At 39.5% G+C, this 16,683-nt stretch overlaps 1 protein-coding gene and 1 pseudogene across 4 annotated transcripts in view; both read right to left on the bottom strand.

Annotated features, from left to right (window-relative positions):
* The window catches only part of GAS2L3 (growth arrest specific 2 like 3), a 51,228-nt gene that overhangs the window by 34,186 nt on the left and 359 nt on the right, over positions 1–16,683 (bottom strand). The window contains exon 2 of one of the 4 annotated variants that reach the window (XM_054664615.2): positions 11,886–12,099. The exons of the other annotated variants lie outside the window; for them this stretch is intronic. The gene's annotated coding sequence lies outside the window, so the exon portion shown is untranslated. The remainder of the gene's footprint in view (positions 1–11,885; positions 12,100–16,683) is intronic. 4 annotated transcript variants of the gene reach the window in all.
* LOC740213 (phosphatidylinositol N-acetylglucosaminyltransferase subunit A-like) lies at positions 10,421–11,942 on the bottom strand (annotated as a pseudogene).

Raw genomic sequence — 16,683 nt, 5'->3', positions numbered from 1 at the left:
CATGGGTATTTGGGTTGTTTCCATGATTTTGCAATTGTGAATCTTGCTGCCATAAACATGCATGTGCAAGTATCTTTTTCGAATGACTTCTTTTCCTCTGGGTAGATACCCAGTAGTGGGATTGCTGGATCAAAAGGTAGTTCTACTTTTAGTTCTTTAAGGAATCTCCACACTGTTTTCCACAGCATCTGTACTAGTTTCCATTTCCACCAGCAGTGTAGAAGTGTTCCTTATTCACCACATCCATGCCAACATCTATTGTTTTTTGATTTTTTGATTATGGCTATTCTTGCAATAGTGAGGTGGTATCACATTGTGGTTTTCATTTGCATTTCCCTGATCATTAGTGATACTGAGCATTTTTTCTTATTTTTATTGGCCATTTGTATATCTTCTTTTGAGAACTGTCTATTCATGTCCTTAGCCCAGTTTTTGATGAGATTGTTTGGGTTTTTCTTACTGATTTGTCTGAGTTTGTTGTAGATTCTGGATATTAGTCCTTTGTCAGATGTATAGCTTATGAAAATTTTCTCCCACTCTGTGGGTTGTCTGTTTACTCTGCTGACTGTTCCTTTTGCTATACAAACTAAAAGCTCCTTAGTTTAATTAGGTTACAGCTATTTATCTTTGTTTTACTGCATTTGCTTTTGGGTTCTTGGTCATTAAATCCTTGCCTAAGCCCATGTCTAGAAGAGTTTTTCCAGTGTCATCTTCTAGAATTTTTATAGTTTCAGGTCTCAGGTTTAAATCCTTAATCCATCTTGAGTTGATTTTTGTGTAAGGTGAGAGATGAGGATCCTACACGTGGCTAGCCAATTATCCCGGCACCATTTGTTGAAAAGGGTGTCCTTTCCCCCACTTTATGTTTTTGTTTGCTTTGTCAAAGATGATTTGGCTGTAAGTATTTGGGTTTATTTCTGGGTTCTCTATTCTGTTCCATTTCCTATGTGCCTATGTTTGTAGCTGTACCACGCTGTTTTGGTGACCATGGCCTTATAATATAGTTTGAAATCAGGTCGTGTGATGCTTCCAGATTTGTTCTTTTTTGATTAGTCTTGCTTTGGCTATGTGGGCTCTTTTTTGGCTCCATATGAATTTTAGAATTGTTTTTTCTAATTCTGTGAAGAATGATGGTGGTATTTCGATGGGGATTGTGTTGAATTTGTAGATTGCTTTTGGCAGTATGGTTATTTTCACAATATTGATTCTACCCATCCATGAGCATGGGATGTATTTCCATTTGTTCATGTTGTCTATGATTTGTTTCAGCAGTGTTTTGTAGTTTTCCTTGTAGAGGTCTTTGACTCCTTGGTTAGGTATATTCATTTTTTTTTTGCAGCTATTATAAAAGGGGTTGAGTTCTTGATTTGATTCTCTGTTTGGTTGCTGTTGGTGTATAGAAGAGCTACTGATTTGTGTACATTAAGCTTGTATCCAGAAACCTTGCTGAATTTTTATTGTTGCTGGAAGTCAGGGACCCTAAACGGAGGGACCGGCTGGAGCCGCAGCAGATGAACATAAATTGTGAAGATTTCATATTAATATGGACATTTATCAGTTCCCAAATAATACTTTTATAATTCCTTATGCCTGTCTTTACTTTAATCTCTTAATCCTGTTATCTTCGTAAGCTGAGGATGTACATCACCTCAGGACCACTGTGATAATTGTGTTAACTCTACAAATTGATTGTAAAACGTGTTTTTTAACAATATGAAATCAGTGCACCTTGAAAAAGAACAGAATAACAGTGATTTTTATGGAACAAGGGAAGACAAGCATAAGGTCTGACTGCCCGCAGGGTCAGGCAAAAAGAGCCATATTTTTCTTCTTGCAGAGAGCCTATAAATGGATGTGCAAGTAGGAAAGATATTGCTAAGTTCTTTTTCTAGCAAGGAATATTAATATTAATACCCTGGGAAAGGAATACGTTCCTGGGGGGAGGTCTATAACTGGCTGCTCTGGGAATGTCTGTCTTACACAGTTGAGATAAGGACAGAGATATGCCCTGGTCTCCTGCAGAACCCTCAGGCTTACTAGGGTGGGAAAAAACTCCGCCCTGGTAAATTTGTGGTCAGACTGGTTCTCTGCTCTCAAACCCTGTTTTCTGTTAAGATGTTTATCAAGACAATACCTGCACTGCTGAACATAGACCCTTATTAGTTCTGCTTTTCCCCTTTGTCCTGTTCCCTCAGAAGCATGTGATCTTTGTTAGACCCTTATTAGTAATTCTGTTTTTTTGCCCTTTGAAGCATGTGATCTTTGTACCTACTCCTTGTTCTTACACTCCCTGCCCTTTTGAAACCCTTAATAAAAACTTGCTGGTCTGAGACTCAGGAGGGCATCACAGGCCTACCGATATGTGATGTCACCCCTGGCAGCCCAACTGTAAAATTCTTCTCTTTGTACTGTCTCTCTTTATTTCTCAGCCAGCTGACACTTATGGAAAATAGAAAGAACCTACACTGAAATATTGGGGGTGGGTTCCCCCAATATTTTATCTGTTCTAAGAGCTTTCTGGAGGAGTCCTTAGGGTTTTAAAGGTAAACAATCATATTGTCAGCAATCAGTAATAGTTAGACTTCCTCTTTACCGATTTGGATGCCCTTTATTTTATTTTATTTTATTTTTTTTGAGATGGAGTCTCGCTCTGTCACCCAGGCTGGAGTGCAGTGGCACGATCTCAGCTCACTGCAAGCTCCACCTCCTGGGTTCACACCATTCTCCTGCCTCAGCCTCCCGAGTAGCTGGGGCTACAGGTGCCCACCACCACACCTGGCTAATTTTTTGTATTTTTAGTAGAGACAGGGTTTCACCATGTTAGCCAGGATGGTCTCGATCTCCTGACCCTGTGATCCACCCGCCTCAGCCTCCCAAAGTGCTGGGATTACAGGCGTGAGCCACCGCGCCCGGCCTGGATGCCCTTTATTTCTTTCTCTTGTCTCACTGCTCTGGCTAGGACTTCCAGTACTAGGTTGAAGAGGAGTGGTCAGAGTGGGCATCCTTGTCTTGTTCCAGTTCCCAGAGGGAATGCTTTCAACTTTTCCCCATTCAGCATTACGTTGGATGTGGGTTTGTCCATAGATGGCTTTTATTATATTAAGGTATGCCCCTTGTATGCCGATTTTGCTGAGAGTTTTAATCAGAAAGGGATGCTGGATTTTGCCTAATGCTTTTTCTCCATCTACTGAAATGATCATGTGATTTTTGCTTTTAATTCTGTTTATGTGCTGTATCACATTTACTGACTCGCATATGTTAAACCATCCTTGCATCCCTGGTATAAAACCCACTTGATCATGGTGGTTTATCTTTTTGATATGTTGTTGGATTCGGTTGGCTAGTATTTTGTCAATTACAAAGATTTTAGCGTCTATGTTCATCAAGGATATTGGTCTGTAGTTTTCTTTTTTGGTTATGTCCTTTCCTGGATTTGTTATTAGGGTGATGCTGGCTACATAGAATGAGTTGGGGAGGGTTCCTTCTTTCTCTATCTTGTGGAATTGTGTCAAAAGGATTGGTACCAATTCTTCTTTGAATGTCTGGTAGAGTTCTGTTGTGAATCTATCTGGTCCTGGACTTCTTTTTTGTTGGTAATTTCTTAATTACCATTTCAATCTCACTGTTTGTTACTGGTCTGTTCAGGGTATCTAATTCTTCCTGTTTTAAGCTAGGAGGGTTGTATTTTTCCAGTAATGTATCCATCTCTTCTAGATTTTCTAGTTTATGTGCATAGAGGTGTTCATAGTAGCCTTGAATGATCTTTTATATTTCAGTGTTGCCAGTTGTAATATCTCCTGTTTTGTTTCTTAGTGAGGTTATTTGGATTTTTTCTCTTCTTTTCTTCATTAAGCTTGCCAATGGTCTATCAATTTTATTTATCTTTTCAAAGAACCAGCTTTTTGTTTCATTTATCTTTTGTATTTTTTTGTTTCAATTTCATTTAGTTCTGCTACGATCTTGGTTATTTCCTTCTGCTGGGTTTGGGTTTGGTTTGTTCTTGTTTCTCTATTTCCTTAGAGGTGTGACCTTAAGAGTATTAGTTTGTGCTCTTTCAGTCTTTTTGATATACACATTTGGGGCAATGAACTTTCCTCTTAGCACTGCCTTTGCTGTATCCTAGAGGTTTTGATAGGTTGTGTCACTACTGTAGTTCAGTTCAAATGACATTTAAATTTCCATCTTGATTTCGTTTTTGACCCAGTGCTCATTCAGGAGCAGGCTATTGAGTTTCCATGTGTTTGCACAGTTTTGAAGGTTCCTTTTGGAGTTGATTTCTAGTATTATTCCTCTGTGGTCTGAGAGAGTGCTTGATATAATTTCAATTTTCTTAAATTTACTGAGGCTCGTTTTATGCCCTACTATATGGTCTATCTTGGAGAAAGTTCCATGCGCTGTTGAACAGAATGTGTATTCTGTCTGCTGTTGTTGGATGAAATGTTCTGTATATATCTGTTAAGTCCATTTGTCCCAAGGTATAGTTTAAATCCATTGTTTCTTGGTTGATTTTCTGTCTTGATGACCTGTCTAGTGTTGTTATTGGTTTATTGAAGTCCCCCACCAGATATTATCCTAAATGCAATGAAAGCCCCTAATGAATTTTAACTAAGAGAGTAGCGACATGATCTAATTCACAGTTTTAAAGGAAATCCGAGGAAGAAAGAGAAAGGGTGGAGTGAAACAGTGATGCGTTTAACAGAGAAAAGGGGGAAAAGTGGATGAATATGTAGGAAAAAGAACTAGGGAAACAGTGAGAGAAGGAGAAACAAGTAGGGGTAGAAAATGTGAGAGCCAAAGAAACACTGTATAAGAAATGAGATGGGAGAGTAGTGTGGAAGAGGGAAGAGTCCACTGCAGTAGTTCAGTGACAAACAATGGTGACTGAGCTAGAATCTAACAGTCTCCACTGGAAAGAAGGAGATGGATCTGACATATATTTGGAGTTAAGAACAAACGGATTTGGCAACTGTCAGAGATGATGGGGTAAAGGAGAGGAATGTAAGAGCAGAGTGTCAAGAACTACTGTTTCAGGCTTAGGGAATTTGAGCAGAGACAGAGGCAGCATTTACTGAGATGAGGGTGATGAACAAACTGAAGCTGGATACACAGCATACATGGGTCAAGAGTGCTGTGTTGGCTGGGTGTGGTGGCTCACGCCTATAATCTCAGCACTTTGGGAGGCCAAGGTGGGTGGATCATGAGGTCAGGAGTTCAAGACCAGCCTGGCCAACATGGTGAAACCCCGTCTCTACTAAAAATACAAAAATTAGCCAGGTATGGTGGTGGGCACCTGTAATCCCAGCTACTTGGGAGGCTGAGGCAGGAGAATTGCTTGAACCCAGGAGGCACAGGTTGCAGTGAGCCAAGATTGCTACACTGCACTCCAACCTGGGTGACAGAGCAAGACTCAAGACTCCATCTTGGGGGAAGAAAAAAAAAGAGTGCTGTGTTTTGGTTTGTTTCAGGAAGCCTTTAAAAACATTCAAGTAGGACCAGGCGCAGTGGCTCACGCCTGTAATCCCAGCACTTTGGGAGGCCAAGGCAGGCAGATCATGAGGTCAGAAGATCGAGACCATCCTGGCTAACACGGTGAAACCCCATCTCTACTAAAAATACCAAAAAAAAAAAAAAAAAAAAGCCAGGTGTGGTGGCGGGTGCCTGTAGTCCCAGCTACTTGGGAGGCTCAGGCAGGATAATGGCGTGAACCCAGGAGGCGGAGCTTGCAGGGAGTCAAGATTGCACCACAGCACTCCAGCCTAGGCAACAGAGCAAGACTCCGTCTCAAAAAAAAAAAAAAAAAAACCATTCAAGTAGGGCCCGAGCACAGTGGCTTAGGCCTGTAATCCCAGCACTTTGGGAGGCCAAGGTGGGTGGTTCATGAGGTCTTGAAATCAAGACCATCCTGGCCAACATGATGAAACCCTGTCTCTACTGAAAATACAAAATTTAGCTGGGCATGGCAGCAGCACCCATAGTCCCAGCTACTCGGGAGGCTGAGGCAGAAGAATTGCTTGAACCTGGGAGGCGGAGGTTGCAGTGAACCTAGATTGTACCACTGCACTCCAGCCTGAGTGACAGAACGAGACTCTGTCTCAAAAAAAAAAAAGACATTCAAGTAGGAATGTCGGGTAGGCAGTTGGAAATATGAATCTAGAACTAAGAAAAAAATTCAGGAGGAGATAAAAATTGTCAGCAAATACTTGGGAGTTAAAGCCATTGGAAAGAATGACATCATCTGAGGGAAATGGAAAAGGAAGTGACAAGGGTCTAAGAACAAGACCTGTGAAAATCCAACATTTACACTTCGAAGGAGTCAGCAAAGGAGACAGAGAAGAAACAGTTGGAGAGTTGCTTCATGATCTTAACTAATCTAGGCTTGTAACTTTTTTGATTCATCTCTTTCTAGTAGCCCTTCCTGATTGGCCTGAATTAATTCTGATTATATCTTTAGCCCTTGAATTCACATTTCTCCCTATTACTTGCCTGTATGGTGCCTTTTACTATTTTGAGCTATTCCTGTACACTGCTTAGCCAAGCATAAGTTTTCCTGGATTGCTATTGGAAATAGAGTTGATAGAAGTATTCAAGCCTGGAGTTTAGGAAACAGTTTTTGTAGGAGAAATGTGAAAACCCCTAGGAAAAACTGATTGTCTCCCTTCTCCACAATGTTTCTGCTATCGATGAAATGTGACAGTAAAGTTTAGAAGCAGCCACATAGTGAACAGCATCTGCCGGGGGACCTCTTTTGATATCATTTATTATTTCTTATTATTATTTATGTGATCTGAATTGATACATAATTTTGCCTCTCACCCAACATATTCCAGGTAAAATATGTACAGTGATTACGGTCAAGGTGCTAGCATGTCAAGTGAGCTGCCTGATATACCAGAGGAATTACTAGGAAAAAAAATGACGGCTGGGTGCGGTGGCTCATGCCTGTAATCCCAGCACTTTGAGAGGCCAAGGCAGATGTATTATGAGATCCAATCAAGACCATCCTGGCTAACATGATGAAGCCCCGTCTCTACTAAAAATACAAAAAAAATTAGTCGGCATGGTGGCACACACCTGTAGTCCCAGCTACTAGGGAGGCTGAGACAGGAGAATCGCTTGAACCCGGGAGGTGGAGGTTGCAGTGAGCTGAGAAAAAAAAAGAAAGAAAGGAAGGAAGGAAGGAAGAAAGAAAGAAATGACTAAGGTTTCTGTGTAGGTAGAGGTTCCAAGTTAACAGGACAACAGCTCTGCCAAGGGGCAAGGATTCTGATAAATGAGCTACTCAGGAATTCATACAACTGCCCCAGTGGGCACAAACATTTTTACATCTTAAGTAAACTCCATGTGTAGTAGACAGAATGATGGCTCTCAAAGTTGTCTACATCTTAATCCTCAGAACCTGTGAATATGTGACCTTACAAAGCAAATGGGACCTTTCAGATTAATTAAGGCTCTTGAGGTGGGAGATTTTCCTAGTGGACCCAATGTAGTCCCAGGAGTTCCTGTAAGAGGGATGCAGAGCTGCTCTGCCTATGGAGTGCCATTCTTTATTCCTTTACTTTCTTAATAAATTTTCTTTTGCTTTACTCTATGGACTTGTCCCGAATTCTTTCTTGCATGAGATCCAAGAACCCTCTCTTGGGGGTAAAGAAAAACAAGAGGGATGCAGAAGGGTCAGAGTCACCGAAGGTGATGTGAGGACAGCTGCAAAGAGACAGGAGGAGAAGTCATGATGGAAGAGCATCAAAGAGAGAAATGAGGTGCTACGCTGCAGGCTGTGAAGACGGAGGAGGGAGCCAAGGAATATGCAAGTGTCAGCGGAAACTGGGAAAGGAAAAGAACTCTCCCTTGGAGGCTCCAAACACAGCACAACCCTGTCAGCACCTTTTAGCACTGAAAGACCCTGAGTTCTGATTTCTAAACCGTAAGATAATGAATTTGTGTCGTCTTAAACCACTAAATTTGTGGTAATTTGTTACAGCCGTAACTAGAAGCTAATACACTCTGGGTTTTTTCGTCATTCTGGTCTTTATTTTTGAACATGTAGCATGTTTTAACAAATCAGTTTGTCATGGGCAACCTTTTGAAACATCAAAAGAAATATATTTTTCATAAATTCCTCATCACTGTAAATTAACTTTCAAATCAATGTAAGTAGCAGGGTAGAACAATGTGTTTCCAAATACTGACCAGTGCAACACTGACAGTTACAATTAAGGTATCTGTCAGGCCTCTGAGCCCAAGCTAAGCCATCATATATCCCCTGTGACCTGCACGTATACATCCAGATGGCCTGAAGCAACTGAAGAACCACAAAAGAAGTGAAAATAGGCAGTTCCTGCCTTAACTGATGACATTCCACCATTGTGATTTGCTCCTGCCCCACCCTAATAGATCAACTGACCTTGTCACATTCCTTCTCCTGGACAATGAGTCTCAGAAGTTCCCCACCAAGCACCTTGTAACCCCAGCCCCCGCCCCGCAAGGGAAAAACCACCTTCGACTGTAATTTTCCACTACCTACCCAAATCCTATAAAACTGCCCACCCTTATCTCCCTTTGCTGACTCCTTTTTCAGACTCAGTCCGCCTGCACCCAGGTGATTGAAAAGCTTTCTTGCTCACACAAAGCCTGTTTGGTGGTCTCTTCACATGGGCACGTGTGAACAGTATCTAGGAAAGTTGAAAATTAAGATTTATGTAAAACAAATTTACTTCCACTTGTTTAAAAAAATAAAAATGTTTTAATTTGCAAGTTATATATTTTACATGCAAAGGCAACTAACTTTAAATCTCATTTCCATCTCAAATAAATGACAATTTAAGAATTAAATGACAATTTTTAAAAATTAAGCAAAAAATAAGGAAAAAACAGTGGTATGCCTTTAAAACCTGTTAAGTAAAATAATGTTATAGTTTCTCACTTTACCGTGAATATTGGCAGTGGTTATTTCATGTTTATATGTGAGTTCCTACACATAAAAATCTCAACAAGAATGAATGGTTTAGATCAGTCCATTTTTCTCCAACAAAAGAACTCCCTAACTTCTAGATATTAAAAACTGGACTCTTGCTTTTGCATTTTAGTGCAAACAAAACACAAATATATTTCTTTTTATATCAGTACAACCAGTTAACAGACATGTTACTTTTTAGAAAGTAGTAAGTTTTGTGAATTTTGTCATTTTTTAAAATCTCATAATCACAATACTGATGGAATCTATCTAGTGCACCCACAAGTGCCTCCTTGTTTTGATTTCACAGTCCTTTTCTCACAAAAACCTTAAAAGTTCAAAGAATAATACACACCATGTGGATAATTTGGGGTTAAAAAACCCATGGCTCTGGGCAACAACAATTACAGTTAATAACATCCACCCACAAAGACTGTGTTCTTAAAACTTTCAGACTTGGTTTGCTATAAATAAAACATTCTGAAATAAAGCCTTTTGCACACTGACAATACTTATCAGATATCAGCAAGGCCACAGCAAAGGAGAGTGACTTACATTAAAAGGACAGGGTAGCAGCTGGTTTTGGGATGGCACACCTCGTACATTCTGCTCAGAAAACATGAAGGCTTTTACAGAAAACTTAATTATGGAGGGTTTCTCTGCACTATCAACAGTGATATCAGTCCCTAGTATTTAAAAAGCAAAAAATATCTTCATCAACACAACGGAAGATGAAGGCTCTACCTAGGAGAATGCATAGAACAGGATCAAAGAAGTACTAGTAGTGTGTCGGTGATTTTTTTCCTGGCATTAACTGGCATGAGCATTTTTGGCATGTAGGCTATATATCTTATATCAACCATGACTATGATGAAATAAGCCATTTGAATGACAAAGAGTTAATGCGTTTCTGGTCCTTAACGGCAGGAAGCATCTAGTTCAACATTCCACATATAGCAGGTGCTCAAAATGTGCTGGTAACTGATGGACTATCTTACTCAAGGAACCTGTTAATTTTATGTTAACACCTACTGAGTGAACCTAATAAATGTTTAAAGGCATGACTTAGATTTCTAATAAATGTATATAAACATGACTTAAAATAGTTCATATAGTTGTTGTACTTCCCTGAAGAAAACTTGTAAACATCTAGTGAGTGTCTAACTAATGGTATAACATTAAAAACTGGCCAAAAAAATGCCCAGAAAATGTTTGGCCCTTCAGCACCCAAAGCTCTCAAAATATAATGTTAAAACATCTCTGCTACAGGGATTTCAGTAGTCTGAAAAATTTAATACCTGAATGGTTTAAATGTTCTCTTCTAAATTTTAAATAAGTGCAAGGTTTCTACACTCAGGAATTGCCTAAGTTTTTATCTTTCCTCAAAAGAAAACACTGAATGATATAGAAGTAGCATAACTTACTAAATTAACTTATAAAAAACTAATAAAAAACACAAGCCCCCCAAAAGCAGGTTATTTTCCATAGTCTTAATACAACTATTACAAATGTTTAAAATCTTACAATGTAGGCTCTCTTCTACCTGGTTTTAGATATCTTAATATTCTCACCCCCTCTTTTACTGTGAGAACATTTATGAGTCCAGGCACCCCTTGGCCCAGTGGCATCTATTCCAGTATCAATGATAGAATCTGGAGCCATCCATCTCAAGAAAATGAGGAAGAGGAAGTTGAAAACAGCCAACAAAGCAAAGATGTAGCCTGTTACTGGTCCACTGTGAGAAATAAGTCTGTCCAGTTGTTTGTCCATTGGCAACACAGATTCCACTGATACTTGGTCATATACTTTTTCAGTTCTCTCCACAACATTCCTTCAGGTGTGGAAAGTCTTTACTATGTTACGGATATTTTCTGGAGCCAGCAATGCCCCTGACTTCAGTTGGAAAATAGCTTTTTCCAATCCCTCACACAAAGATTTTACTGAAGTTTCTCATAAAATAGTAAGATTTTCTGGAAGCACCTCAGGAATTCCACCAACCCTGGTACTTACAACCTGTAAACCACAGCTGGCTGCTTCCATGATCGCCATGCAGAATGCTTCAGTAAGGGAGGTATTAAGAAAAATATGTCCTTGAACTAAGACATTTCTAACATTCTTGTGTTCTAAAGCTCCCAAAAGATGCACCCTGTCATGCAACTGGTATCTTTCCGGAACTTCTTGCAAAATGATTCTCTTTGGTCCCTCTCCTCCAATTATGAAATTTAAATCTGAATATTTCTGACAAGAGTTTGGGTATAATACCACTAACCAAATTGGTTCCCTTTCTGTAAACAAGTCTGCTGACAACAATAGTTATACTATCATGCCTTCTAAATGGGTCTGGAGTGAAGTCAGTAGGATCTACAGCGTTAGGAATGACAGACACTATTTCAGTAATCAGTGCTGCTCGTAGTACGGTATTTTCCTTACTAGTATAAGAAACGCAAATGATACGGCTTGTGTCACAAAGAGACACAGTTAGAAGTTTGTTTGTAAGCACTGAATGGACCTTAGCAAATCCAGAAAGGGGATGGTCTGTTAAGACTGTTTGAAGCCCCATTGTCTTGGCATGGAAGAGAACATCATGGGCCATGGCAGAAAATGAACTATGTGAATGGATTATTGTGACTCTCTCCTGAACAAATATGTACTTGAGCAATGGCAGACTGTGAAAGAGGGTCATGGCCATAGACTGGTTATACATGACTTTCAGAGGCACGTAATAGACTTTGAGGTCATTAGTGAGGTAACGGATGCCTTTTCGATTTCCATAAGCATGGATGACAATTATAACCTTATCCCCTCTTCCAATCAGGCACTGAGGGAGCTGGTAAATGTGGCTTTCCACACCTCCCATATTTGGGTAGAAAAAGTCAGATGCCATACATATATAATGGGTATGGGTTCTACGTGTGTAAAGACTTCCAGGGCTAACCTGAGACAGTGTAGCTGAGGGAGGCTGGCCATGCCCACCTTCTCCTTTATACGCCATGCTGAGATGGTTTAGGCATCAGTTCTTAGAGCAACCCAGTTAAGAGATGTGTCCTCTATTACCAGCAAGTTCCATGGCCACCTGTGTCTGGACCTCCCGCGGCTGCCGCCAATACACATCTTACGTGAAGAAAGGAAGATTTGCCAAGACACTTGACCTAGAGAAAGTAATATGTATCCAAAATATGATATACAATTAGAAGATGCAGCTAACCTAATCTGTTGAAATAATGAAGAAAAGAGCACCAGCTATATAAAGCATGCAAAAGAAGAAAAAAACTGATAGGTTAAACCTACCGCAAGTGCTATGTATTTACTATCATCCTCCTCCTCATCAAATGGTCCTGCCTTTGTACATCTATCATTCATCCATCCATTCACTCATTTATATGTTTACAGAGGCTGCCTGTGTTTACCATCTCAGGGAACACCATTAAAATTCACTAAGTTACCAGGACATTCTTAATTCCCTCCTCTCTCACACCTCCACCTGCCCCATCTTTCCTCAGCCAGAACAGTGACCATATCTTGTTGCTTCTACCTCTAAATTTTCTCAATACCTACAGCCACTCCTCTAGTTCAAGCCACCATCATCTTTCTCCAGGTTTACTGAAACAGTCACCTTTTCTCCAGCCTTGCAACCCTGTTCTTCATGAACCACAGCCAGAATGATTTTTTCACAACTCTGATCCAAGGACATTTTACTACTGCCCTGCTTATAACCCTTAATGGTTGCCCAGTGTTTTCAGGATAAAGCCCAAACTCCTTAACCAAGCTAACAAAGATTTGTAGGATCCTCACCAGCCCTGTCTCTTGACTCTTACACTTCAGCCTTAGTGAACTTGTTAAAGATCCTTCTGAGCGCCATGCTTTCACCTCTAGGTCTTCGCACTTGCTGATCCATCTATGCTCTTCTTACACCTCTTTTCCAGACTCACCCTTACCTGTCTAGATTCTATTCCTCCAAAGTCTTCCCTGAATCATCTCCCCAATTTAGGGATATAGCAATATTATATGTTTCTATTTTGCTGCACTCTATACTTTTAAAAATAAGATCCTTAAGGTGGTTAACAGTCTTCATTTCTTCTATGTCACTATGAAATCAGAGTTAAAATTAGTACTAGAATTACTCCTAAATGCAACAGATGCTTCTATTGCAGATAGAGTTTTAAGAGAAAAATAAAATGTTTACAGTTTAATAAAACATTACATGTTATTTGAAAAATATAGAGACTTTGTTGAGAATCTTTTTTTATTTGAAATTTTCCTTTTGAAATGTTTGGCAGAGATCCAACCTGAATAACTTAATTTTATATTAGACATAATTTTTAGTTTGTCAAAAATTTTGTGGCATACAATTTTTTTTTTAACGAACTCAAGATCAGTTTGCCTTTACACATGATAGATTAAAAGAATGTATGGGAACATATATAAACACTAACATAAAAAATATAAGAACAATATCTAACTATCCATTAACAGGGAACTGCTCAAATAACTAATGGGACATTCATACAGTAGACTCATTTAACCACTTCAAAGAATAACATAGAGCTATATGCACTGATACGAAAATATGTCTATTTTGTTAAGTGAACAAAAGCAACCTGTAGAACAGTATATGTAATGTTACTGGGATCACAGTGCTTTTCTAAATTCTCTGTGTGTGTAACAAAGAAGACATGCTGAACATCAAACTTTTTTTCAACAGCTAACTATCTATATAAAGTGAGCCCTTCACCATAGCTAATATTATACTTTCTTAGAGAAACGTTTATGTTGTATGACAGTAGGCGGAAGTCTCTATGAGTCACCACTTCAGCAATATCCAGCACATGACTGATGGTCATAATACTATAAATTCTAGGATGCTTACAGAGGCAAAGATGACATTACATTTAGTAGGCTGCTACATTTTATTACATTCTAGTTCTTTGGAAATTTGTAACACCCTTATGAAATACATGGTGGCTTTCTGTTAACCAAAACACCCTACCTACTCTGTAACAATGTAATCAAATGAAAACACTTTCTGAGTTTTTAGGAGAAACACTAAAGAAATACAGTTATAATTATGGTCTGTATCTCATAAACATTACTTCTGAAGCATTTCTCTATGAAAACTAAACTCTAATTAAAAATCAAGAAACTTAATGTGAGACAAATTGGCCAACAGACTCAAGTTTCCTATTTTCTCAGATTCTACGTCCATTGCATGACTCATTAGATCTGTAAAGGTATATCTAATATCATTCTATGTCCATTGCATGACTCATTAGATATGTACTGGTATATCTAATATCAAAGTATGAAAACCATTAATAAGAAGTAAAATACACACGTTACTGTGAGAAAGTAAAACATAAGAATACATATTAAGTTTAATCTCTTACTTTCCTCATCATCAACAGCAAGCTCTTTAGTAATCTATCCAAATAACTGAACCTTTCCTATTATCTCCAAACTTAAATTGATAGGAAAAAAAAAGGAAGAGTAGCTTAGTAAAAACATAGTGAATAAACGAAAATTAAATGAGAAAATATAAATGAGGAGATACTACTTTTGAAATAACCAATTCTCCAAACATCATTTCTATTTATCAAAATATAAATTAGGAACATCATTTCTGAAGTGGCCATTCTCCAAACATCAAAACTCCAAAATATCACTGGTTTTTTACTAATAGCATGCATTTTGTTGACACTATTCTTTTATCACACATTTTGATTTACCATCACAAGTTATTTCTCATTATTTTAAAATTCATAATGTATTCAAAATAAACCCATACCCACAGCAGAAATTAATCTGGGTCACACTGACAATCCAGTGCAGGAAAGTTACTTAATGTTAGGAATATAAAGGTGTGTAACACAGAAAAAAGCCTGCACTGAATTCCAGGTGAACCCTAGTAAGTGATTTCCCTTCTTTGAACTTCAGTTTTGTCCCCTATAAAATAGAGATAACGGCCAGGCGCGGTGACTCATGCCTGTAATCCCAGAGCTTTGGGAGGCCGAGTCGGGCGGAACACGATGTCAAGAGATCGAGACCATCCTGGCCAACATGGTGAAACCCCTTGTCTACCAAAATACAAAAATTAGCTGGGCGTAGTGGCACACACCTGGAGTCCAACTACTCGGGAGGCTGAGGCAGGAGAATCGCCTGAACCCGGGAGGCAGAGGTTGCAGTGAGCCGAGATCGCGCCACTGCACTCCAGCATGGGCGACAGAACGAGACTCTGTCTCAAAAAAGAAAAAAAAAAAAATAGAGATAACATGAACTACATTTTAGGATTACTAAGAGGTTTAACAATAATATAAGTAAAGAACACAATACCTGATATATAATGATGTGTTTGATAAATAGTAATCCACGTGTTTATGATGTGTCAGATACTGTTTTAAATGCTTTACATGTATAATTTAATCAATAAACAATAATTATCCCTATCTCTGGTATTGCCTTCACCTTCTACCTCTCCCCATCCTTTGGGGACAGCTCAAAACTTTTTGTCTAAGTTAAACAGCAGAGAAATAATAATAGCTATGTATCAGGCACTGTGCTAAATTAGTTACGTGGAATTTCATTTAATCTTTACAACAATCCTCTCAATAAAGTAGGAACTATTATTAACCTTCTTTCACAGACTAGGAAATTTAGGCTTAGAAGGATTAAATAATGTGTCTAAAGTCAGATATCCAATGAAGTCTGATTTCAGAGCCCCCCTGCTTAGCAACTGTCACGCTAAAAAAAAAAAAATTACTACTTCTAATTCAATGTCAGATAGCAAACACCTACTGTTCAATGACAGTTGGTTTCTAATGAGATTTTGAAACAGATGAGTCAGACAACAGGTATCGGCATCTACACCAGATCACTAGAGTTTCCACTTCTGTCATTTGAAACAGTTCCAATTTGTTCCCAAAGGGAATCTGAGGTGGTGAGAATTTCAATTTCTAATCATTTAAGTGCCAAGACAGGTGATCAGATAGCAATTCACAAAGCGGTTCTGTTGTTCTTGTTGTTTTTGTTTGTTTGTTTTTTGCTCTCCACACAAGCGAAGCAAAACCCAGGCTCTGACCTTAAATCATCTCTTTGCAACCACTGGGGATCAGCTATTTCACCATGCCATGCCACAAAGCACTCAAATTTACAACATTCAATCCCTCGGTGTGAAAAGATTAGGAAAGGAACCACGGGTGACTGCATAGAGGAGCATGCCCTCCAAAACTTTCCTCTGACTTCCAAGGCACTCTACAAGCCTTCCCTTTCTTTTGCCAGCCTCTCCCCGGGCAGTCCTCCAAACTGAGGATTGTGGGCGGAAGGCATTGCGCAGGGTCTCCAGCTCTATTCCCCAGTTCCGCACATGTGGGCGTTCTAGACCCTGCATGGACTGGGAGAAAAAACAGGGAAGAGCCTATAAACCTTGCTAGAGGGCAAGAATAACTGTCTGTCTCTTTCTCTTTGCAGGGCCAGAGACTTCATCAATTCTTTCCGAGGATGATGAACAGAAAAAAACAGACCCTCTAAGTGCCAGGCGCTTAGGGATGAGGGTGCCCCTGAAGACCCCACAGTACCTTCGGGCTCTGATACCGCTCTGGATTTAAAGCAGGGCGAGTAGCGGCTGGATCCCTCCTCCCCAGCTGAGCTCGCCCACACCAGCAGCCCCAACCGCCCCGCACACCTGTCGCCCCTCTCTCCGCACTTGGGTGGACAGGTGAAGGCAGGCGCAACGTCACCTT

This window comes from Pan troglodytes, chromosome 10 (assembly GCF_028858775.2).
Source record: "Pan troglodytes isolate AG18354 chromosome 10, NHGRI_mPanTro3-v2.0_pri, whole genome shotgun sequence".
In the NCBI taxonomy this organism is placed as follows: Eukaryota; Metazoa; Chordata; class Mammalia; order Primates; family Hominidae; genus Pan; species Pan troglodytes.
Note: the sequence above shows the minus strand (reverse complement) of the source record. Positions and strands in the feature narration are given on the sequence as shown.